A 24893-nucleotide genomic window follows, 5' to 3' on the forward strand; every position below is an offset into this window, starting at 1 on the left:
TTTCAGTTTTTCACCATTGAGAATGATGTTGGCTGTGGGTTTGTCATATATGGCCTTTATTATGTTGAGGTAAGTTCCCTCTATGCTTGCTTTCTGGAGGGTTTTTACCATAAATGGGTGTTGAATTTAGTTGAAAGCTTCGTCTGCATCTATTAAGATGATCATATGTTATTTTTCCTTCAACTTGTTAATATGGCTTATCACATTGATTGATTTGCATATATTGAAGAATCCTTGCATTCCTGGGATAAACCCCACTTGATCATGGTGTATGATCCTTTTAATGTGCTGTTGGATTCTGTTTCCTAGTATTTTGTTGAGGATTTTTGCCTCTATGTACATCAGTGATATTGGCTTCTAGTTTTCTTTGTGACAACTTTGTCTGGTTTTGGTATGAGGGTTATGGTAGCCTCATAGAATGAGTTTGGGAGTGTTCTTCCATCTGTTATATTATGGAAGATTTTGAGAAGGATAAGTGTTAGCTCTTCTCTAAATATTTGATAGAATTCACCTGTGAAGCCATCTGGTCCTGGGCTTTTGTTTGTTGGAAGATTTTTAGTCACAGTCACAGTTTCAGTGCTTGTGATTGGTCTGTTTATATTTTCTATTTCTTCCTGGTTCAGTCTTGGAAGGTTGTACTTTTCTAAGAATTTGTCCATTTCTTCCAGTTTCTCCATTTTATTGGCCTATAGTTTTTTGTAGTAATCTCTCATGATTCTTTTTATTTCTGCAGTGTCACTTGTTACTTCTCCTTTTTCATTTCTAATTCTATTGATTTGAGCCTTCTCCCGGTTTTTCTTGATTTGTGTGGCTAATGGTTTAACAATTTTTTTATTTTCTCAAAGAACCAGCTTTTAGTTTTATTGATCTTTGCTATCATTTCCTTCATTTCCTTTTCATTGTTTTCTGATCTGATCTTTGATTTATATCCTTCTGCTAAGTTTGGTGTATTTTTGTTCTTCTTTCTCTAATTGTGTTAGGTGTAAGGTTAGGTTGTTTATTTGAGATGTTTCTTGTTTCTTGAGGTAGGACTGTATTGCTATAAACTTCCCTCTTAGAACTGCTTTTGCTGCATTCCATAGGTTTTGTGTTGTCGTGTTTTCATTGTCATTTGTTTCTAAGTATTTTTTGATGTCCTATTTGGTTTCTTCAGTGATCTCCTGGTTATTCAGCAGTGTATTGTTTAGCCTCCATGTGTTTATATTTTTTACAGATGTTTTCCTGTAATTGATATCTACTCTTATAGTGTTGTGGTCAGAACAGATACTTGATATAATTTGAATTTTCTTAAATTTACCAAGGCTTGATTTATGACCCAAGATATGATCTATCCTGGATAATGTTTCATGAGCACTGGGGAAGAAAGTGTATTCTGTTGTTTTTGGATGGAATGTCTTATAAATATCAATTAAGTCCATCTTGTTTAATGTATCACTTAAAGCTTGTGTTTCCTTAATTATTTTCATTTTGGATGCTCTCTCAATTGGTGAAAGTGGGGTGTTAAAGTCCCCTACTATGATTGTGTTACTGTCAACTTCCCCTTTGATGGCTGTTAGCATTTGCCTTATATATTGGGGTGCTCCTATGCTGGGTTCATAAATATTTACAATTGTTATATCTTCTTCCTGAATTGATCCATTGATCATTATGCTGTGTCCTTCTTTCTCTCTTGTAATAGTCTTTATTTAAGAGTCTATTTTGTGTGATATGAGAAGTGCTACTCCAGCTTTCTTTTGATTTCCATTTGCATGGAATATCCTTTTCCCTCCCCTCACTTTCAGTCTGTATGTGTCCCTAAGTCTGAAGTGAGTCTCTTGTAGACAGCATATATAGTGGTCTTGTTTTTGTATACATTCAGCCAGTCTATGCCTTTTGGTTGCAGCATTTAATCCATTTACATTAGAGGTAGTTATTGATATGTATGTTCCTGTTACCATTTTCTTAATTGTTTTGGGTTTGTAATTGTAGGTCTTTTCCTTCTCTTGTGATTCCTTCCTGGAGAAGTTCCTTTTGCATTTGTAGTAATGCTAGTTTTGTGGTGCTGAATTCTCTTAGCTTTTGCTTGTCTGTAAAGTTTTTAATTTCTCTGTTGAATCTGAATGAGATCCTTGCTGGGCAGAGTAATCTTGATTTTAGGTTTTTCCCTTTCATCAGTCTATATATGTCCTGTCACACCCTTCTTGTTTGCAACGTTTCTGCTGAAATATCATCTGTTATCCTTATGGGGATTCCATCATATGTTATTGTTGTTTTTCCCTTGCTGCTTTTAATGTTTTTTTTTCCTTGTAGTTAATTTTTATAGTTTGATTAATATGTGTCTTGGCATGTTTTTCCTTGGATTTATCCTGTATGGGACTCTGCTTCCTGTGCCTGATTGATTATTTCCTTTCCTGTATTAGGAAAGTTTCCAGCTATAATCTCTTCAAATGTTTTCTCTGTCTCTTTCTTTTCCTCTTCTTTTTCTGGAACCCCTTTAATTCGAATGTCAGTGCATTTAATGTTCTCCAGGAGGTCTCTGAGACTGTCTTCAATTATTTTCATTCCTCTTTCTTTATACTGCTGTGTGGTAGTTATTTCCACTATTTTATCATCCAGGTCACTTATCCATTTTTCTGCCTCAGTTATTCTGCTATTGATTCCTTCTAGAGAATTTTTAATTTCATTTATTATGCTGTTCATCATTGTTTGTTTTTTCTTTAGTTCTTCTGGTTCCTTGTTAAACGTTTCTTGTATTTTCTCCATTCTATTTCCAAAATTCTGGATCATCTTTACTATCTTTATTCTGAATTGTTTTTCAGGTAGACTGCTTATTTCCTCTTCATTTGTTTCATCTGGTGGGTTTTTACCTCGCTTCTTCACCTGCTGTGTGCTTCTCTGTCTTCCCATTTTGCATAAGTTACTGTGTTTGGGGTCTACTTTTTGCAGGCTGCCAGTTCCCGTTGTTTTTGGTGTCTGCCCCCAGTGGCTAAGTTTGGTTCAGTGGTTTATGTGGGTTTCCTCGTGGAGGGGACTGGTGTCTGTGTTCCGGTTGATGAGGCTGGATCTTGTCTTTCTGGTGGGCAGGACCACGTGTGGTGGTGTGTTTTAGGTTGACTGTGAACTTGTTATGATTTTTGGAAACCTCTCTGCAAATGGGTGGGGTTGTGTTCCTGTCTTGCTAGTTGTTTGGCATATGGTGTCCAGCACTGTAGCTTGCTGGTCATTGAGTAGAGCTGGGTCTTAGTGTTGAGATGGAGAACTCTGGGAGAGATTTGCCATTCGATATTACATGGAAACGGGAGGTCTCTGGTGGACCAATGTCCTGAACTCAGCTCTCCTGCTGCAGTTGCACAGGTCTGACACCCCACCAAAGCACCAAGACCCTGTTAGCCACACAGCTCTGAAGAAAAGGGAGAAAAATGGAAGAAAGAAAGAATAAAATAAAATAAAGTTGTTAAAATAAAAAATAATATTAAAATTAAAAAAATTAAAAAGGAATAAAAACAAGGAAAAGAAAAAGAAAGAAAGAAAGAAAGGAGCCACCAAACCAAACACCAAACCAAAACACAAATCCTCCAATGATAACAAGCGCTAAGAACTATACTAAATCCTCCAATGATAACAAGCGCTAAGAACTATACTAAAAACAACAACAACAAAAAATGCAGACAGACAGTACCCTAGGACAAATGGTAAAAGCAAAGCTATATAGACAGAATCATACAAAGAAGCATACACATACACTCTCACAAAAAGATAAAAAGGAAAAAAAATATATATATATATAAAAGAAGAGAGCAACCAAATCAATAAACAAATCTACCAATGATAATAAACTCTAAATACTAAACTATGATAAACATAAAACAAGGAACAAATTAGATGCAGAAAGCAAACCCCAAGTCTACAGTTGCTCCCAACGTCCACTGCCTGAATTTTGGGATGATTCATTGTCTATTCAAGTATTCCAGAGATGCAGGGTACATAAAGTTGATTGTGGAGATTTAATCCACTGCTCCTGTGTCTGCTGGGGGAAATTTCCTTTTCTCTCCTTTTTTTGCACAGCTCCTGGGGTTCAGGTTTGGATTTGGCCCCGCCTCTGCATGTAGGTCTCCTGAGAACATCTGTCCTTCTCTCAGATATGATGGGGTTAAAGTAGCAGCTGATTAGGGGACTCTGGAGCACTCTGGCTGGGGGGAGGGAGGGGTACGGAAATCAGGGTGAGCCTGAGGTGGCAGAGGCCATTGTGATAGGCGTGCCGTCTGTTCTCCTGGGGAAGTTGTCCCTGGATCACGGGACCCTGGCAGTGACAGGCTAAACAGGCTACCGGGCGGTGAAGTGTGGATAGTGACCTGTTCTTGCCCAGAGGATTCTTGGTGGCTACAGCAGCAGCCTTAGCGTTTCATGCCTGTCTCTGGTGTCCGCACTGATAGCCGAGGCTTGTGCCCATCTCTGGAGCTTGTTTAGGTAGTTCTCTGAATCCCCTCTCCTTGCGTACCCTGAAACAATTGTCTCTTGCCTCTTAGGCAGTTCCAGACTTTTTCCAGGACTCCCTCTTGGCTAGCTGTGGTGCACTAGTCCCTTTCAGGCTGTGTTCACACAGCCAGCCCCAGTCCTCTGCCTGGGATTTGACCTCCAAAGCCTGAGCCTCAGCTCCCAGCCCCCAGCCACCCCGGTGGCTGAGCAGACAAGTCTCTCAGGCTGGTGAGTGCTGGTCAGCAGCAATCCTCTGTGCAGGAACCTCTCTGCTTTGCCCTCTGCACCCCTATTGTTGTGCTCTCCTCCATGGCTCTGAAGCTTCCCCACACCCACCCCCATCTCCACCAGTGAAGGGGCTTCCTAGTGTGTGGAGACTTTTCCTCCTTCACAGCTCCCTCTCCGAGGTGCAGGTTCCTTCCCTATTTTGTCTCTGTGTTTTCTTCTTTCTTTTGCCCTAACTAGGTACATGGGGAGAGTTTCTTGACTTTTGGGAAGCCTGAGGTCTTCTGCCAGCATTCATTTGGTGTTCTGTAGGAGTTTTTCCACGTGTAGATGTATTTCTGATGTATTTGTGTGGAGGGAGGTGATCTCCACGTCTTACTCCTCTGCCATCCTGAAAGTCTCTCCAATACTGTCTATCTTATGAAGGAATATTCCTATGAAAAAATGGACTCCTTGAACAAAAATACTGTGATCACTTTAATGATCTAATTCTTGCTAGTCTAGTAATTCATTCATTGAAAAATTAACAGTAGTTTAGAAGTATTGATTACCTTATTGTTACAGTGCTCATCAAGCTTATAAAATTGTTTCACTATTCCCAAAATACCTCTCAATGTTTTCTTCATCATCAGTGATTAAAATTACTAGGCTAGAATTGTGGAAATGAACCCTATAGAGGAAAATGATAGCTTGCAATTTTCATCTTCTGAGAATATTGCTGTAATTCACATAGAAAAATAGGCTGTGGCCTACAACCAATGATGAAAGAGAAACCATTGCAAAGGTTTTTTTGATAATTCTATCAGTTGCCCCAGAGAAAACTACCCTACAAGTTCACTTGTTTTCACTTTGACAGGGCCAAAAAGAGAGAAACAATTTATTAGTGATCACTAAATGTTTAAGATTCCTTAGTAGAGTTAAGACAAACACGTGGAGGATGTGGCAGTGCTGTCGTACATCAGAAGGGCCAATGAACAAATCAAATTTAAAGTGAACCTAGACTTCTGGCTTTTGCTCTGACATGTAAAGACCAAGGAAATCATCCCTTTTGTCTGTAAAGCAAGAAAAAGATAAACAAACAGAAAATCAACAACTTTTCTCAGACCAGTTAGCAAACTGAGGTTGCAGAGCAAACTGCCTTTCTGAAATATGGAGAAAAAAAGGTCAATGGGAAAGATAAAGTGTCCAAGCATTTGTTCATCTAGAACAGAAACTTCTAGAGGTCATATTTGGGGACCACTTACTTGCCTAGTAATTGTGATGAATTGTTGGAGGCTGATTGTTGGACTAGCAGAGAGTGAGAAATTCCTGGGGGATCCCAAACACAACAGGTACCCCATCCCCGACCCCAGCACTTTCCTAATGATTTCCCTTCAGAAACCTTACTAGCTTCTCACAGTATGGATCAGAGGAAGATTCCCCTCAGGGCCCTGGCAGGCTGTGAGTGAGAGTACCCATTATAGAACCTCACCAGGTCATTCTCCATAACAAAAGCCTACTCTAGAGAAAGATATTCATAGAGGACAGTACTAAAACATTTTCCCACATGGAGGAAGGAAATTCCACACCATTCCAGTACTAACTTTCCAACTGCAATGCAGAGAGAAAAAAAGAATGAAAAAAATATATGAGAAAAAGAAAAATCACAAAACAGAACATCTAAGAACTGTGGGCCAATATCAAAGGTATAACATGTGTCTTACATGCACCCCAATGTTCATCACAGCACTATTTACAATAACCAGGACATGGAAGCAACCTAAATATCCATCAACAGAGGAAGGGATAAAGAAGATGTGACCCATATATACAATGGAATATTACTCAGCCATAGAAAGGAATGAAATTGAGTCATTTGTAGAGATGTGGATGGACCTAGAGACTGTCCTACAGAGTGAAGTAAGTCAGAAAGAGAAAAACAAATATCATATATTAACACATATATGTGGAATTTAGAAAAATATTATAGATGATCTTATTTGCAAAGCAGAAACAGAGACACTGACGTAGAGAACAAATGTATAAATACCAAGGGGGAAAGGTGGGGGGTGGGGTGGGATGAATTGGGAGATTGGAATTGATATATATACACTATTGATACTATGTATAAAATAGATAACTAATGAGAACCTGCTGTATAGCACAGGGAACTCTACTCAGTGCTCATTGGTGACCTAAATGGGAAGGAAATCCAAAAAGTAGGGGACATATGTATACGTACAGCTGATTCACTTTGCTGTACAGTAGAAACTAACACAACATTGTAAAGCAATTATACTCCAATAAAAGTTAATAAAAACAAACAAACAAACAACAACAACAACAAAACATGTGTGTAAACTGTACCAGAATAAGAAAGAGAGAACTGGGCAGAAGAAATATTTGAAGTCAAATAAATCTAATTGATTTTTGTAAAGGCCTAGCCATTTCTTCTATCCATTCATTCATTGTTTTATCAATTAATTTTTTAAAAACTTTTTATGGTAACTACTATGTGTAGACACTGGTGATATAAGAGTGAAGAAGACAGACACTGATTTTAGAAACAATGCCAAAACAAAATATTTTATAAAGTAGAGAAAAGAAGTTCAAGATGTGGATTATGTACCGTGAAGGAAATAAACAAGGCAATAAAACAGAGAACAAGATTTGAGGAAAATATTTTATTTTGAGCAATTAGAAAAGGCCTCTCTGAAGATGTGACATTTAAGCTGAGACTTGAAGGATGAGATGGAGTGAGCTGGACGGAGCATGGAAGAATGAAATATGATAATTCTAAGTGTTCATTAGTCTAAATATGCTAGGGGTTATTTTTTTCACAAGGTACAATCCAAATCCTATATTAGAGTGTTTTCTGTATTTTTGAGTCACTTGTCTTTTTGAAAATATGATGGAATTTCTAGACACTCAAAAGAAAAATGCATATATAAAGATGCCTATAAGTTTGCTGATAATTTCTGGTACTAATCCAGATGCAGTATCCCAGGTCACCAGTTGTTATGGACTGAATAACTTTGTACCCACCAAATTCTTATGTTGAGACTCTAACCCCACAGTGTGATGGTATTTGGAGATGGGGCCTTTGGGAAGTAATCAGTGTTAGGTGATGGTGAGGCCTTAGTCCTATGGGATTAGTACCCTTATGAGAAGAGACACCATAGAGCTCTGTGTCTCTGTGTGTGTACATATGTGCACCACCTGAATTAACAACAAGAAGGCAGCCATAGACAAGCCAGGACGAAGGACCTCACTAGAAACTGAATTGGCCAGCACCTTGATCTTGGACTTCCCATCCTCTAGAACTGTGAGAAAACATAAACTTTTGTTGTTTAAGCCACTCAATCTGTGGTATTTTTGTTATGGCAGCCCAAACTAACTACTAAAACACAAGTCAAGCTTTCTAGCACAAGAAACCTTAGGGAGAAAGATAGAATGCATTCTATGTACAACCTGTCATCTCAAAACTGAGGACTAGTACATAGACTTTCAAAAATTATCTGTATTTCTATGACTATTATTTTGATGTAGCTATTTAGGAACCATCTAAAATCACCCTTCCAGGTAAGAAATCTGGAGCATATGTTTTTAAAAGGCTCATTCCAGAATCTAAACTATTTTCTAAATGCATGTTTGTTTGCTTGTTTTTCTCATCCCACAAGTAGGCAATATATCATCTCTCGTACCCTCATTCTCACTGACTAAATTATATTCTCATTAAATAAAGAGTATTTAAACCATAATAATGAATGCCTACTTATTTTGCCTTCTTTTCTATCTTAAATTTTCAGGATTTCCTGCCTTTTCCAATACTATTTATTCTGCCTAGACTGTACTTCCATCCATTCTCTACTTGAAGAATCCTACGTATCGTTCAAGGTTCATTGAATGTCAACTTCTGTGTGAAATCTTCCCTAGATCTGCCTACTCAGAATTCAGCTAACTTTCTTTATGTTCTCACAATATTTTGCCTATTCCTCTGCTGTAGTACCTACATTAGGCTTCAGTTTATAGTAATTTGAGTTTCCTTCACTAAACTTTGAACATCTTGTCTTCATTTTTTTCAATCCCCAATGGATAAAATAATGCATTGTAATGAAGTAAGTGATTAATAAATGTTTGATGAATGAACGTACATATGGATTCATATGGATGAATTAAGGAATAAACTACATATAAACTAGTGAAAACAGTAAATGATCATGTTTTTCTATGTTTCAGTAATTCTTGTTAGAATTCCCTCAATTGTCAGGTTATTAGGTTTACAATCAATGAGACATTACTCTCAATTAACTAGTAACTCAAAATTAACTTCTTAGTTTTCATATGTTAGGTACAGTTGGATGTTTTAATGAGCCTGTTTCATATGATTTTATTTTGGACAAAAAGTAAAGAGTGCTGATTATTTTCAGGGTCATGTTCAAACATAATTTCTAGTAGCCTCCCTCCTGCTTAAAGACATTTTTTCTAAAAAATTCTCAATCATTTGCCTACTTTCACTGTCTTGGCCATAAATATTATAAATGGAACAAAATTGGATAATTAAAACTAATTAAAATCTGTAAAGCAGAAATGAAAGGTTATATCTTTAAGTGAATTTAGTGACTGAAAATGAAACAATTAGCTAATGACATTTTCTAATTGCTCTGTTTGGTAGATATAGTAAGTCAGAAAAAAGTGTATTCTTTTTTTTATAGCCTTGATACTATTTTCAGAACACTATATATAGAACGGGTTAAATATCTCTCATTTAGTCTGTTTTAACCTCATAGCTTAAATATAAATCAGTCAAGGAGGATCTACCAGGTAATTCTGTGATGTAAACAAAGTTCTACTGGGCATTAGAGTGAGACTACCAGCTCATTTTACTTAGTCTCTGAATAATTAACAACATGTAATGATTTGCTATGGATATGACTCTGGGCATCATTGAACACAAATATACTTAACAGATGATGTGCCATATGGTTTTGCCTTCTTCCACCATGAATAATTTCCACATGATTCATCAAAAGTCATAGAAGGAGTTCATATTTACTCAATGCTCATTAAATGAGTAATATGCAACCTTATAACTATAGCCAGCTTTCCAGCAGTCATCTTCAAAAAAACAACAGAAATGCATATCCATCATTTTGCATATATTTTATTAGCTATAATGTGTTCGGCGACATAACTTTTTTTAAGGAATATATTAGCTTGTAATAAATTATCTGTAAATGGTGGTAGTTACAGTGTAATTAGGCAGGCCCTATCATTGTTCTGCCTAATAAAGTCTTAAGTACCATTTACCAATATTTATTAAAAGTTTAAATGAAATCTCCTTTTGAATGAAAGGCTGTTGAGTGGGCTGGAGCAATAATAAAAACAAAGCAAAAACTCCACTTGACATTCTGCATAGACTGAAAATCAAATAATAAAACCATCCACATATCAACTAAAATATGAAAATCATTTGAAAATTATTTCAACATAAAAACATGAAAATGATTTTCAAAAGATAACCTAGAAAGCGGAAAGTAGCCCTTTAAAATGGAAAGTTTTACACACACAAAAAACTTCTTGCTATGCTGTCTAATATAGACTCCCTTAAATTTTCTAAAGGAAATTCCATGAGAAACAGTGGTACTGCGGCATAGGTCTTGCCATTTTTTTTTACAGAGACCAGATTAATTCTCATTCCTAAAAGAACTAAAAAATCAGAAAAAAATTACATGAAACAATGGCTCTCAAGACATTGGACATCAGGCAACAAAATACTTATTCCTTAGAGATAGTAAACAAATGAGTTAAGCCCAACTAATGCTGAGCAGACGCCTAGAGAGAGTTTCCAGGCCATGGTATAGGGAGAAGGAACCCAGGTGAAGCCTGGTGATTTCCCTGAGTCAGGGAGTTAGAACTGAGAATTTGAAGATATCAAGGCTACTAGAATTCACAGGACAGAGTATTCAAGAGGAGAGAGCTATACAGAAAGTGAACTCTGGAGATCTGCGGAGAGTTTCCCTCACGTGTTCATTTGGGCATCACATTGTTTTTTCTTTTTGATTTATTTATATTGTTTTTGAGTGTGTATCTTTGTACACTTTTCATAGTGGTTGCTTTGGGTATTACAATATAAATATATAACAATCTACTGATATCAACATTTTACTACTTTGATTAAAGTATGGAAATCTCATTTCATTTAGGTTTCTTTACCTTCCCCACTTTTAAATATCATTGACTTGATTTAGAAAACCTATGAGAAAAGCAATAATCCATTTATATATCCATATTTCCACTCTTTCCTTTGTTCTTCCTTCCTGATGTTCCAAGATTTTTTTTTAATATAATTTCCTTTCTGTTTGATAAATTTCATGTAGTCTTTAAGGATAGGTATCCTAAAGACAAATTCTTTTAGTTTTCCTTAATCTGATAATGTTTTTATTTCCCCTTCATTAGCAAAGTATAGTTTCACTGGATATAAGATTCAGGGTTGATAGTTCTTTTCTTTCAGCACCTCGAGGCTGTTGTGACACTTTACTTCTTGCCTCAATGATTTATTGATGAGAGATCCACTATCATTAGGATTGATATTCTCCTATCAGTAATGTATCAGTTTTTCCTGGTTGCTTTCAAGATTATTAAATGTTTTTGTCTTTAGTTTTATTTCATTTTCAGAAGTCTAATTATTGTATGTGGATTTCTTTGAGTTTATCCTATTAAAGTTCACTCATCTTCTTGAATCTGTAAGTTACTGTTTTTCAGCATTAATGTTTTAATCCATTATTTCTATATATTTTCTTTCAGCCCTTGCTTCTCCCCTCTTTGGGGACTCCAATGATGTAAATGTTGGATCTTTTGTTATTGTCCCATAAGACACTGATGCTCTGTTCTGTTTTGTCCTTTTTCTTTTCTTTTTTTTTAGTCTACTTTCTCTCTGCTGTTCAGAATAGTGGCCCTGCAAAAAAGATAGCACTTCCCTTGGCTGCTTATTGTTGGCAGGTCTCCCAATCAATCCCCCCCTTGCTGGTGGTGTCAGCCTCACCTTGTCTTGTGTTGCTGGATAGAAGAATGAGCCTATCTAGGCTGTCTTCTATTACTAGGTCTGGGGCTGAGAAATCCTGGGGTTCCAAACCAATACACCTTCATCTCACCACCTTTTCAGTTTTTTGATTGCCTCTTGTACATGCCCAGAGTTTATATTAGGACTTAGTGGAAGGGAAACAAGAAATAATGGGTCTACCTGTATGATCAGGCCACCCAAGATAGCTGTTTGTTTCTCTGCACATCCACTGCAAACAGTCCCTCCAGTCCCTGCTTCACCTACACCCCACTCACATGACTGACCTTTCCCATTGACTGTACAGCCTAATCAGTAAATACCTACATTCTGGCCATGCCCCCACCCCCACCCCAGCTAGTGATTGTTTTAATCTTTAGATCATAATGGCTCCCCTTTGATGGTTTAACAAAGAGAAGACCTCCACTCCATAAAGGCACTTAGCCTGCAGGGCCATGAGGGCCGAGCCTCTTTCCTGGTCTCCCTGGTAATCTATGGGCCTATCTGACATCAATTCCCCCTATAACCTGTCTCCTATTCCCCCATGGAATGAAGACTGCTGCTGAGTCCTCCCCACTCTTTGCCCTTCATGGTGGGGTGTCGCTCCAGGACCCTTGTGCTCCAGACATGTAAGATCTCCTATCTACTAAACTATTGATGTCTCTGTTCTTGACTTTGGGCGCTTTCTTTGGTGTTGAAGCTGGGAAAGTACAGGGATTGCAGGCCTGCGGGGTGCAGCCCAACACTACTTCATCTTTTCAGACTGGAAGTTGGTATCATATTATTTTGATTGGCATTTACTTTATTACAGTTAAGATTATACATTTGCTCATATTTTTTTTCTCATTTGTACCTCTTTCTCTGTGAATTGTTTGCTCACTATATGTTAGGTATCATTCATGTGAGCTTGTTTCCCTATCATAGCCACTTATCATACTGTTTTATAATTGGCAAATTATTTCTTTGAATTTAATACTAATGCTATTGCTGGCAGAAATCTTGTCTATTTTCATTTTGAGGTTAAACCTAGATCCTAGACTAGTTTTTGGCTATAATATGCACTCACTAAATATTTTGTCAATGAGTAAATGAAAGAATGGTAATTTGTTCTTGATTTAACCACTACAGTGTGAAAACATTCTTTATCACACTACTCGGCACACTGCAGTATGGTAGTAGGAATTATTTTACCACAAATTATGCCAGCAAAATGGAAAGCAATTTTCCTACCAGAAATAAAAGTAAAGCTTGTATTTTGCCTCATTCTATGACCATTACAATAAAACATATGATAAAACATTGCCTATTTATGTAATATCCATGATGTTTAGGAGCAAGTTGAAGAGCAAGAAATCCCATTCTGTGAAAGGCTAAGGTCATTAGCACCTAGATTGAGTCCCAGATTGACAGCATATGAAACAGCTGATCTACTCACCATTGAATCTGGTGGAAAATATTTTTAAAACACACACAACCATTTAAAGCTTCTGGAAATGGTCTTAAGGGCAAACAGAAAATGAAGACATATCTATTCAAGAAAATCTAAGAAAAGTTGGGGAAAATATGAGTCTGTGGAATTCGTACCACAACTACTCCCTTCCTCCCCACTCCCAGCTAAGTGAGGCAGAGACTTCACTTCAGACTGTTGCAGCCAAGAGCAAAAGGCTATCTCTCTTCGAGCTCTCAGCCCAGACCTTTCTTCCCAGGAGAAGAATGGCAGCTTTTCTCATCCTGACCCCAGCTGCTGGTTGCTGACACACAAGTAAGTTCAGTCAAAAGGTAGGGGGCTCCCTTCCTCTACTGGTGGAATGGAACCTTGGGCATGGCATGCTGAAAATTCCAGACCCCAGATAGCTCTCCCGTAACTGGTGAGGCAGTGGTTTCACACTAGTAGAGGCAAACCAAGAGCATCTCAGGCTACTACTCCTTTCTCCACTGAGTACTTAGCTCCAAGGGTGGGGGGGGTCACTCAGAGAAAAGGTTGATACTGTCCCCACTACCAACTCCAAAACCCTGGTTGAGAGATTTTTGCCTAGGGAGAGAAGCAGGCTATAAAACACATAGTTCCTAATCTCTTCTCTAAGGAACTAACCTCATTTGTAACAGAGGTTGGAGAAGTTTAAAGTTAAAGGTGCTCTCAAGCACAGTAGAAGTTGTAATGAAAAGCAACTGGGAAGAGATTTATGGATCTAATGAATGTAAAGCCTAGACTGTAGGCCTGCAAGACATAACAGAGGAATAAGATGATTGAGAGGAACACTCCTGGGATGAGAACAAGTAGCAGACTTTGACCTCAGAAAATAACCATGCAGGGGGCCACTACATGATTAGATTAGCCTGTGGAGGACTTTATGCCTCAGGGCCTTATTGAAAAGAAAAGAGCAATTGACCAGGAATTAATGCAGTGTAACAGCTGTGTGTGGTTAGAGACAGCTTAGAAGAGAGCCCTATTAGTATCACTGCCATCACAGGCTGACTGTGACTATGCCCAAAGCTGTATCTTCCTGAGAAGCAATTTCAAAGACAACACTGTGGGTGTGTAGGTGGCATGGAGGGGGTGATCAAGAGACTTGGCTAAAATAATCCAAAAATAGTCCAGTTAGTCACTAAATAAATAAACAAGCAAATAACAATAGTAAGCTCAGGGGCAGAGAGGAACACCAGTAACCAGAGAAAGATTTCAAAGTACCACTGTAAATATGTTCACAGAACTAAAGGAAAGCATTGTTAAAGAAATAAAAGAAGACATGATGACAATGTTGCATCAAAGAGGACATCAATAAAAAAGTAGAAAATTATCAAAAATAACCAAGTGGAAATTCTGGAGTAGAAAAGTACAATAAATAATAACTAAGTGAAGAGAAAATCAGCAAAGGAGAAATAGGGTAGCAAAAAAAAAAATCATGGGACACATAGAAAACCAAAGTAAAATGGCAGATGTAACTCCAATTTTATTAATAACAACATTAAATGTGAATAGATTAAACAATCCAATAAAAAAGGAGAGATTGTAAGACATAAAGAATTATGAACTAAATATACAGGAGACACTTTATATTCAGAGGTATAAATAGACTGAAAGTAAAAAGATAGTACAAGATATGCAAATAGCAAATGCAAGAAAGCTGGAGTAGATATATTAATAACAGACAAAAAAAGACTTTAAAGCACCAAATTTTATTAGCAATATATGACATTTTATAATGATAAAAGAGTTAATGCATCAAAAGATATACAGTTATAAATATATATGTACTTGTGAAATAAAATTCATATTTTATGGCAAGACAAAAATTTAAACATAAAAATTTATCTCTGCCCTTTGGCCTCCTTTCTCCTTCCTACTGTGCATTGTGTATCTGCATTATTCATCAACCAGACCTCCCCCATCAGCAGAAATACTTGCTTAACCTTAAAGAGCAACATTCTCCTAACACCAACAAGACAACTCCTTAAAAGATAAAATTCCTACTTGATCTTGTAAGGGGTCAAGAGGACACTTAGATCTGGGTTGTCTAAACTGTCAAAATACATCATTTTATGTCCAGCTCTCTGTCTCAAAAAACTTATATAACTGTGTCTTGACTTCTAATGAGTAGAACAGTACTCAGAGCTTTCTGAGATGCTGTTCCCAGGGTATAGTCCTCAAATTTGGCTCGGGTAAAATTTTCCACTTCTTGCATAGATTGACTGTTGATTAATTTTCATTGACATAACGAATAACAGAGTTCCAAAAAGTGTAAACAAATATGGATAAAAATGAAGGTGAAAATTATAATTTAATAATAAGAGTTGGAGACATCTATACTCTATTTCCAATAATAAATAGAACAACTAGACAGAAGATCAACAAGGAAATAGAGGACTTGAACAACATTATAAATCAACCAGACTTAACAGACATCTATAGAACACTCTACTCAACAATAGAACAAAAATTTATCTCTATGTTTTCTTCTAAGAGTTTTACATTTTTGCTCTTACATTTAGGGTTTGATTCATTTTGAGCTTTTTTTTTTTTTAATGGTGGAAGGTAAGGGTCCAACTTCATATAACCACTATCTTGTAATAACTCAATGGAATATAAACTGTAAAAATACTGAATCACTATGCTGTACACCTGAAGCTAATATAATATCGTAAATCAATTATAATTCAATTAAAATGAACAAATTTAATAGAACTAGATCAATACATTTTCAATATTAAGTATAATCCCACAACATCTTTGGAATGTTGTTACTATAAATAAATTTATTAAGACTAAATATATTAAAATGTTCTCTGATCTTTCCTTTTTGCTTACCCTTTTTCAGCAAAAAGTCATAATTGTTTTATGTTAATCAGAGAATTATAAAATTATTATCCAGTCATCAAGCCCTCCTGATTCGTTTTTCAAAGTATCTTTCATTTTCATGTTTTGCTTCATTGTTATTCCACTAGTATTAATTTACATGAGACCTCCCATCATTACATTTTCTTAGCAGCTTCCCAACTATTCTTTCTGCATCCTAACTTCTTTCCACTCTACTTCTTATAATTTCTCCTATAGAACACCAGCATAAAATAAAATGTTATTATGCCACATGCACTAAAATCATGTAAACTCTCTACTCTCACATTGTAGGTCCTCCATAATTTTTCCCAACTTACCCTCTGCTTGAACCTTCCCCTTCTTCATATCTCAAAATGTCTTCATCATTCCCTTTCTCCAAATCAAATCATACCACATTTCAAGGGTATATATATATTGTACATTTCTTAGATAAAACTTTGAAAATGAGACACACCCGTTTGTCAGTGCAGTGGTACAAAGATGTTGGAGTTTATCAGAACTGAGCTGTAAAGAAAAAAGGGTGACATAAAAGGACATGGGTTTCAGAGTCATGGCAGACATGGACACTTACACTTACTTAGCTGTTTGACTTCAAGGTACCTTATCTAATCTCTCAAAGTCTGAGTTTCAGAAGCTGTAAAATTGGGATCAAATACATCCACTATGGAGAACAGTATGGAGGTTCATTAAAAAACTACAAATAGAACTACCACAAGACCCAGCAATCCCACTACTGGGCATACACCCTGAGAAAACCATAATTCAAAAAGAGTCATGTACCAAAATGTTCATTGCAGCTCTATTTACCAGGAGATGGAAACAACCTAAGTGTCCATCATTGGATAAATGGATAAAGAAGATGTGGCACATATATACAATGGAATATTACTCAGCCATAAAAAGAAGTGAAATTGAGTCATTTGTAGTGAGGTGGATGGACCTAGAGTCTGTCATACAGAGTGATGTAAGTCAGAAAGAGAAAAACAAATACCGTATGCTAACACATATATATGGAATTTAAGAAAAAATAAAGGTCATGAAGAATCTAGGGGTAAGGCAGGAATAAAGACACAGACCTACTAGAGAATGGTCTTAAGGATATGGGGAGGGGAAAGGGTAAGCTGTGACAAAGTGAGAGAGTGGCATGGACATATGCACACTACCAAATGTAAAATAGATAGCTAGTGGGAAGCAGCCACATAGCACAGGGAGATCAGCTCGGTGATTTGTGACTACCAAGAGGGGTGGGATAGGGAGGGTGGGAGGGAGGGAGACGCAAGGCGGAAGAGATATGGGAACATATGTATATGTATAGCTGATTCACTTTGTTATAAAGCAGAGACTAACACACCATTGTAAAGCAATTATCCTCCAATAAAGATGTTAAAAAAATTGGGATCAAAACAATACCTATTTTGCCTGAAATTTGTGAGGATTGAATGAAATAATATGGGTAAATGCACCTTGCCATATAATAGCCATCTAGTAAATGTCAGTTACTGCTGATATTATTATTAGCATTAGGACTAATAAAAGGGGTTTAACAGGACTTCAGCTAAGAATAGATGCTGGAAATTTTATAACGTAGATGCTAGGACCAGAGCTCTTGACAATAGAGGAACCAGAGAAAGACTAGAAAGACTAGTGTCTTTCTAGGACAGGAAGGACAGAAACAAAACAGAATGGATGTGTGCATACGTTCAGTGTGAATTTCGTACTTCTGAGGTATCTGCTTCAGGTCAGTCTGGTATGCTTCGAGGTTTAGGCTCAGAATCTAAAAACTAGGCTGCACATTATGCTTCTTCTTGTCTTACTTCAGGGAATTCTTCCTTTTTAGATGACTGTGATGAAAACCAAAAAGTATAACTGACCAGGTATTGACAGTCTTGTGAATTAGTAATGGTTTGCACTGTTATTTGACTTGCCATGCTCTACCAAGGCAACTGAATTCAAACTCCTTGAGCGCATGAGCAATGTCCTCCTAGTACCTGCATGACTTACTATCTCATTTGATTGTGGCATTTGCTCCATAAACAACTTATCTAAAGTTATCCCTTGCCTCATTTTCTTTTCTTGAAAGCATTTGTAACTAATATTATTGTGATTAAGTTTTTGTTTATAATAATTTATGTTCCCTCTCCCCAATAGTTCAGATTTCTTACTCTTTATGCTTGATGATACCTTTGAGAATGCTAAATGCATTTTATTTTAACATACTAATTTTGTTGTGATATAAACGCATAATAAAATATAGAGAAAACACTTTTTTACATGAATCCTTCGATCCATCTAGTTTTCTCTCACAGTAATTATTTAAGCTCTGTAAAATACTATGCTTAATTTTAAATAAAAATTATTGATTTGGTAATTAATTGATTGAATAAATGATTTAGAGATGCAATTTCACATTCTCCTCTTTTCAAATTCCTCCATCTACCAGCCTGTATTAGAGAATATGAGGAAGCTGGTTCTTTACACTATTTTTGAATCACATTTCTTTTCATATATACATATTTCCCTTAATTTATTTTTCAGTAATAAAGACATAAAGCTTTAAAATTGAGCAACTGCTATCTGAATGCATTTGAACTTTTTTTACTCCAAAAAGCCTGTACTAAAGCATTGTTATTCTTGGTCTTCCTATTTTATAAAGATATTTTCAAAATAACATTTTTGAAAATGCATGGCACCTTATACTAGCTTTCACTGAGATTCTCAGGATGGTGTCTTCAAGTAGCTTGGAGCAATCATTCCAGGTAGCAGTTTTAAAACCATGCATAAAAATTGCTTCTAATGCTAATTTTTCCCCCTTTGGAAAAACTAGATTTTCCTCCCTGACTCTGTCGGCCATGGTTTCGGAGAACATATACTATTATTTAAGTTCCGTAATGGAGAGGATTGGCAATAGCTGACAAACATAAAGGAATATGACCTTCAGACTTCGCATGATACTAATTTTCTATTACCACCAGTCAATTTTCAACTATAACTCTGTGTGGTAAACTCAGTGGTGTCACCCTTCCCTCCCCTCAGTTAACTATCATCATAGATTAAAGATAGGGAATGGCAACTGGGAGATCATATGGATGACAAACTGGATTGTAATCACCAACTTTGCCTTTTTAATAAAGAATTTTTAAGACCTACTTTACGTGTAAGTCCCAGTCAACTGTAAACGCCGTGTGTATGTCTGTCTTGCACACTATTGTATCCTTGGCCCCTGAAATATTTCCCAGCATACAGTAGATTTTATGTATTCATCTGCTGAATGAAAGAATCCATATTAGCCAACCCTCAGTTTTTTTCATCCTTTGGCAAACCCTGAAAATACAAGCAAGGACTTGCTAAAATTCTTTAAGTAAAGAGTTAGTGGATTTGAAAACAGTTCGAAGAACAGTTCCATATCTGAGGAAAAAACTAGAAAAATAGGGAAAATAAAGCATGTTTAAAAACTTGCAATTATTCAGCCTGGAGATAAAAAAGGAGAGGTAGCATAATATTGATCATGATGACCAAATGAAAAATTATAACCAGAAGAAAATGGTAAGCTGTTCTTACTTCCAAAGAAGATAGAAAAAGAGTTTAAGATTCCAGTTATAGCATGAAATCTAAACTGGTTAGCATTCTCTCTGAAATTTATACATCTCTAGTGTTTCTGAAAACAGATTAGTTTCTTTCAGTCATTTCGATTTCAAGTGTGGTCCTGAGGTGGGGGAAGACTAGATGTTTTCTTAATTGAAGTCACTCCTGTGTGAATGAGTGTGTGTTTGTGTTTGTTTTTATAAATTAGCGATTGCAAAGAGCCTGTTGAAATCACTATATTCCATATCGTTTTGTCAGACCCCAAACTATATTATTTTGCAGAGTGGCTTTCACCCAACACTTCTTACTTTCTCACAAGAATAAGCTCCTGTGCCTGATTTAAGCAAATATAGTTTGCCATTTGTAGATAATTGGATAATTTTGAGACTGTCCAGCATATACAATTGAAGTTGATTAAAGTAGTAAAAAATAGGTTCTCTGATTATACTTCAAATCTGTTCAAGCCAGAGGAGTCAACCGTGTTATAAAGACTATTTTACTTAACAATTTGATGAATTACTTGCTTAATAATTGCCTAAATGAATAATTTTATTTAAATCAATGAAATATTTTCCTTTTGTAGCTCAGAAATATAACATTTGAAGTAGATCCAATGGTAGTGAAACTTGCTTCACTTAATAAGACAGTGTCAATAATCCTATTAATGGTTCTAGTGGTTTTCTAAACAGATTGAACTGTATGGTGACTTAGTTACTTTAAATATGTAAATGAATGTCTTTTGATACAAATCAAATACATCTCTTGTGAGGGTCTGTGTGAGAGATAGGTTACCTGAGCAGGAAACTGTCCTGAGAAGAGAAACACATAATTTCCAGATTTGTTATTTGAGTAATCACTAGTATTCTTGTTTGTTTTAATTTATCTTCTCTTTCATGGGAATGCACAGAAAGACAAAAGACACTGTCAATTTTAGAGAAATGATTTGTTGGATATATCACATGCACATACATATATTTTTGTTTATTTATTTCTTTAAGTATGGTCAAGTTAAAAAAAACAAACCAAAAAAACCTAAGAATTTCAGAAAATCAAAGAATATATGTGAGACTAAGTATCTAAGTGACCTGACCATTCCCATCCCACTGACACTTTTAAAATAGGGGATTGATCTAGCATTGACATACAAACATGTTTCCAGCAAATTCTTGTAACACTTTAACAATGGGTAATTTTTATAACTAATAAGTAGTGTTTTAGAACTAGTCAATATCTTAGCTAGAAAAGCTATAGATGCTCAAGGGCTTTCTTCTATAATATGAAAAAGTTATATAATGTCATTAATTATGTTTAATTTAACTTCACAATTATAGAACTTTTATTGATGACTTTTTAAAAATTTAAAAATGCATTTGTTAATTCATCTTTTCATCCTGAACACTATACTGATCACTGTTCATAAATCTCAGTTTACAGAATTACAATTATAATCAGAACTATAGTAAAAAGAATGTTACACACAGTATTATAACATAGCTTCCTGAGCAGGCAGGACAAGAAGTTGAGCACTTTTCAGAATGAAAGTGTAATAAAAGCCAATTGACTGAGTGGCTAATGATAGAATTAAAGTAAAATATTCTGGCTCTGGGCATAGTTCCCATAATATGAACATTAACACTCTACAAATGTTCATTTACAAGTTTTCAAGTCCAACCCACTCATAGCAATCATGGTCGGGATCCATTTACTATTAAGTAGCCTATTCTTGGCTCTGGTGACAGTGGAACTTTCATTCTTAACATTCTCTGATGGTTATATTTGAGAAAGTAGCTTGTATTAGTACTGGGTATATTCTTATCATTTATTACATGTTATTCACACATAACATGTGTGATAGCACCAACATTCTATGCAGAAGCCCATGTATATTATGTGCTCTGAATTTCTAAAAAAATAATGACAAAAATGCAACTCTAAAATTCACAACTAGTACAAAAGAAGGCAGAGGAATTTGAACTCTTTCATACCTCTTTCCATTTCTATGCTGTCTAATGTTATTAAAACAATGAACTATTTTCATTTTTTAGCTCAGAATATAAAAATTTAAGTAGTTCTATTGGTAGTGAAATTGGCCTCAGCTCAAGTTACTAGTGCCTAATAGAACTTTGGTGCAACCTAAAACAAGCTAGATGTTCATATGATTTCTTTTCACATAATTATTATTTGAGCCATGAGACATGTCAATTTTAGGATAATGGGTGCTGCATTGGGAAAGTTGTTTGTAGGCTGAATAATTTCCCTAATCTTAATTGTTGTCTCCCAACATCAACAAAGTGAACACTTCCTGACTTCTTTATATGCTTAGAAAAAGAAATGCCAAATCAATAAATAAATCCACCACTAGATCTGAAATCTTCTTTGCACCAATCCCAGAAAAACTGCATTTAAGTACAAAATTTATTTCAGCATCTTTCACTCTGAAAAATGTTATTACTCAGGAGGAAGAAATAGTGTTAGCTCTATGAAGAGAATTGCTGTGCTATATTTGCATACTTCATAACAATGATAAGAAAGAAATGCTTATGATATATACTTTTGACAGTTTGACAGTTTCACTGTTCAGACTTGACATTCGACATTTAAAAGGCAAGTAATTGAAACTGCTATTACCCTGCCAAAGAGAGTTCATGAGTTATGGATTTTCATAGATTTTAGAGAGATGACATTTTCATAAACTTCAATATCAGTCTGTTTAAAATGGTAAGATGAATAATGTACTTGCTATTCCTCCCAGTAAATGTGTTACAACCCTCCCTTAAAGTGCTTAGAGTATTCATATTAGTTTCCTACTTGTGGCATATATGTCTTGATCAACTGTACAAAGACCTCACTAACATTTAACATGAGAATACATAAGTGCTTTATTTACACTGTGATGTAACTTTATCAACCTTCCTGTGAAATGTATAGAAAATATTTATGCATAATTTTTTAAAACATGAATTTACATGTATGAATTCAATATATGTGCATGCACTAAATGCATAAGCAAATTTTTATCTTTCATTTTGCTTAGTCAGTATGTCAGTATGTTAAAATTTCATATGATCAAAAACATGATTTGGTTATATTTTACCATATTATTTTATTAACAAATAACATATTCTTGGGAAGATGAATCTTACATTTTTGAAGCAGAAACCCAAGGAATAAGTCAGGAGTAAACTTGGAGGACATGGCCTCAATACTACCCAAAATATTTGATCTTTTGTTCAGTAAAAAATTCATTCTTGGAAAATGATCCTTAAATATCTTGAATCAATCTCAATTTGTATTGTATTCTCAGTTTTTCCTCTAGACTTGACCTACAACAGTGTAATGAGTAAGTGGCAATGCTGTAAGAAAAAATGGGACATATTATTATTTAGCTAACATTTTCTTTAATAGCATAGGGGTTTCTACGCCATCTATTATAACCAAAGAAACTTTGGATCTTCTACTCCCCTCCTTCACCAAGTTATCAAACAGAACTTCCAGTAAAATTTAGAAGACAATTTTCACTGTAATTTTCCCATTATAATCGTTGCTGAAAGTCTAGTTTGCTTTTATCACTGCTAACGCTGTTTATAACCAAGCAGTATATTAAAATAATTTTACTTTAGTGATGTTTGTGCCTATTTGCATTGATTTACTATAAACTTAGTGTTTAAGCTATTTTTACGAAAAAATTTGTTACTTTTGCAGATTATGTTGAGAATATATGCATTTTAACTACACATTTATTTTTAAAGAAAATAGTTTTCACAGATATGATATTTGTTATGAGATTAAAAACAATATTCTATAACTCATACTATCTGTGGCTAGTTGACTAGTGGATTGTTTCATGAAAAAGAAACATTTATTGATTTTATTTTTTGGAAAATGATTTTATGTGGCCAATAGAAGCAATTTGGTATGGCAAAATACAAGACAGGAAAACAACAAAGGACAGAAAGGAGAAAGTCAGAGTGTTAGAGAAGAAAGAAGGGTAAAGAAGAGAGAAAAGGAGAAAACTGAAACGTGCTGGCTTAAGAACACTATTAGAAAAAATATCTTCTTAATCAGATTTAAAGATGTCAGCTTAAAACAACTTGAAACATTCATAAATACTATAACTATACATTGGCAATACACAGTATATTAAATACTGTTCTGCTGACAACCAATCAAGATGCTATTTTCTTATTTTATAAACCACTATATGGTACAACCACAAAAACTTTAAGATTATAATAATTTATTACAAGCAACAAAAGCTAAAATCAACGAGTGGGAGTACATTAAACTAAAAAGTATTTTCACAGAAAAAGAAACAATCAAAAAGGAGTGATGTCACTATCAATGTTGCATAAGACATTCCTCCTTGTTATCTCTCTTTCTAGACAATGAATTTGGGCTACCCTGGTGGCACAGTGGTTGAGAGTCCACCTACCGATGCAGGGGACATGGGTTCGTGTCCCGGTCCGGGAAGATCCCACATGCCATGGAGCAGCTAGGCCCGTGAGCCATGGCCACTGAGCCTGTGCGTCCGGAGCCTGTGCTCCGCAACGGGAGAGGCCACAACAGTGACAGGACTGCGTACCAGAAATAAATAAATAAACAATGAATTTGAACAATGAATTCTTTCTAAACAATGAAGCCATCCACAGACAAAAACACCTTTGTAGGGTTATGCAATCTAGCACCATAAGTCAAGGAACCCAGGAGAAGTCTCTCCCACCTGTGCATCCAGTACTAGGCAGACAGACATCACTACAGGTTGCAGAACCAGAAGAGCCAGCAAACCTCCCCAAACCCTTCTTGACATGATCAGGGAAAAACCTGGTGAGTACTGACATGGGCAGGTAATCATGCAGGAGAGAAAATTTACAGAAGCCCAGCCTCCCTTAAGGAAGAGTCCAGAATGCTATTGAAGTAAAAGTGATGAATAAATAAATGAGTTTGGTAGCAGCAGAGGTGACGGTAAGAGAAACTTTCCCAGTACCACCCCTTTTCCTAAGGAAACACTGCATGGCGTTGATCTATCTGGTAGCAGTGACTTCTCCCATGGGAGAAAAGGACAGCAGTGAGTGAGTGCCTGGCTACCCCAGCGGTGTGGGATATGACTAGAGAAACCCATTTCTCTTCAGTAGAACTCAGACTACTTTGTCAGGACCTGCATGAGTTGGAGGGGGAAGGAGATTGGGAAAGAGGCAAATAATTTTTTTTTCAAAGGGCATTAAAGGGATTGTGTGCAGCAGGAAGTCCACCCACAAG

The sequence above is a fragment of the Monodon monoceros genome, unplaced genomic scaffold, assembly GCF_005190385.1.
Source record: "Monodon monoceros isolate NGI ecotype Baffin Bay Population unplaced genomic scaffold, NGI_Narwhal_1 Super_Scaffold_22, whole genome shotgun sequence".
Lineage (NCBI taxonomy): Eukaryota > Metazoa > Chordata > Mammalia > Artiodactyla > Monodontidae > Monodon > Monodon monoceros.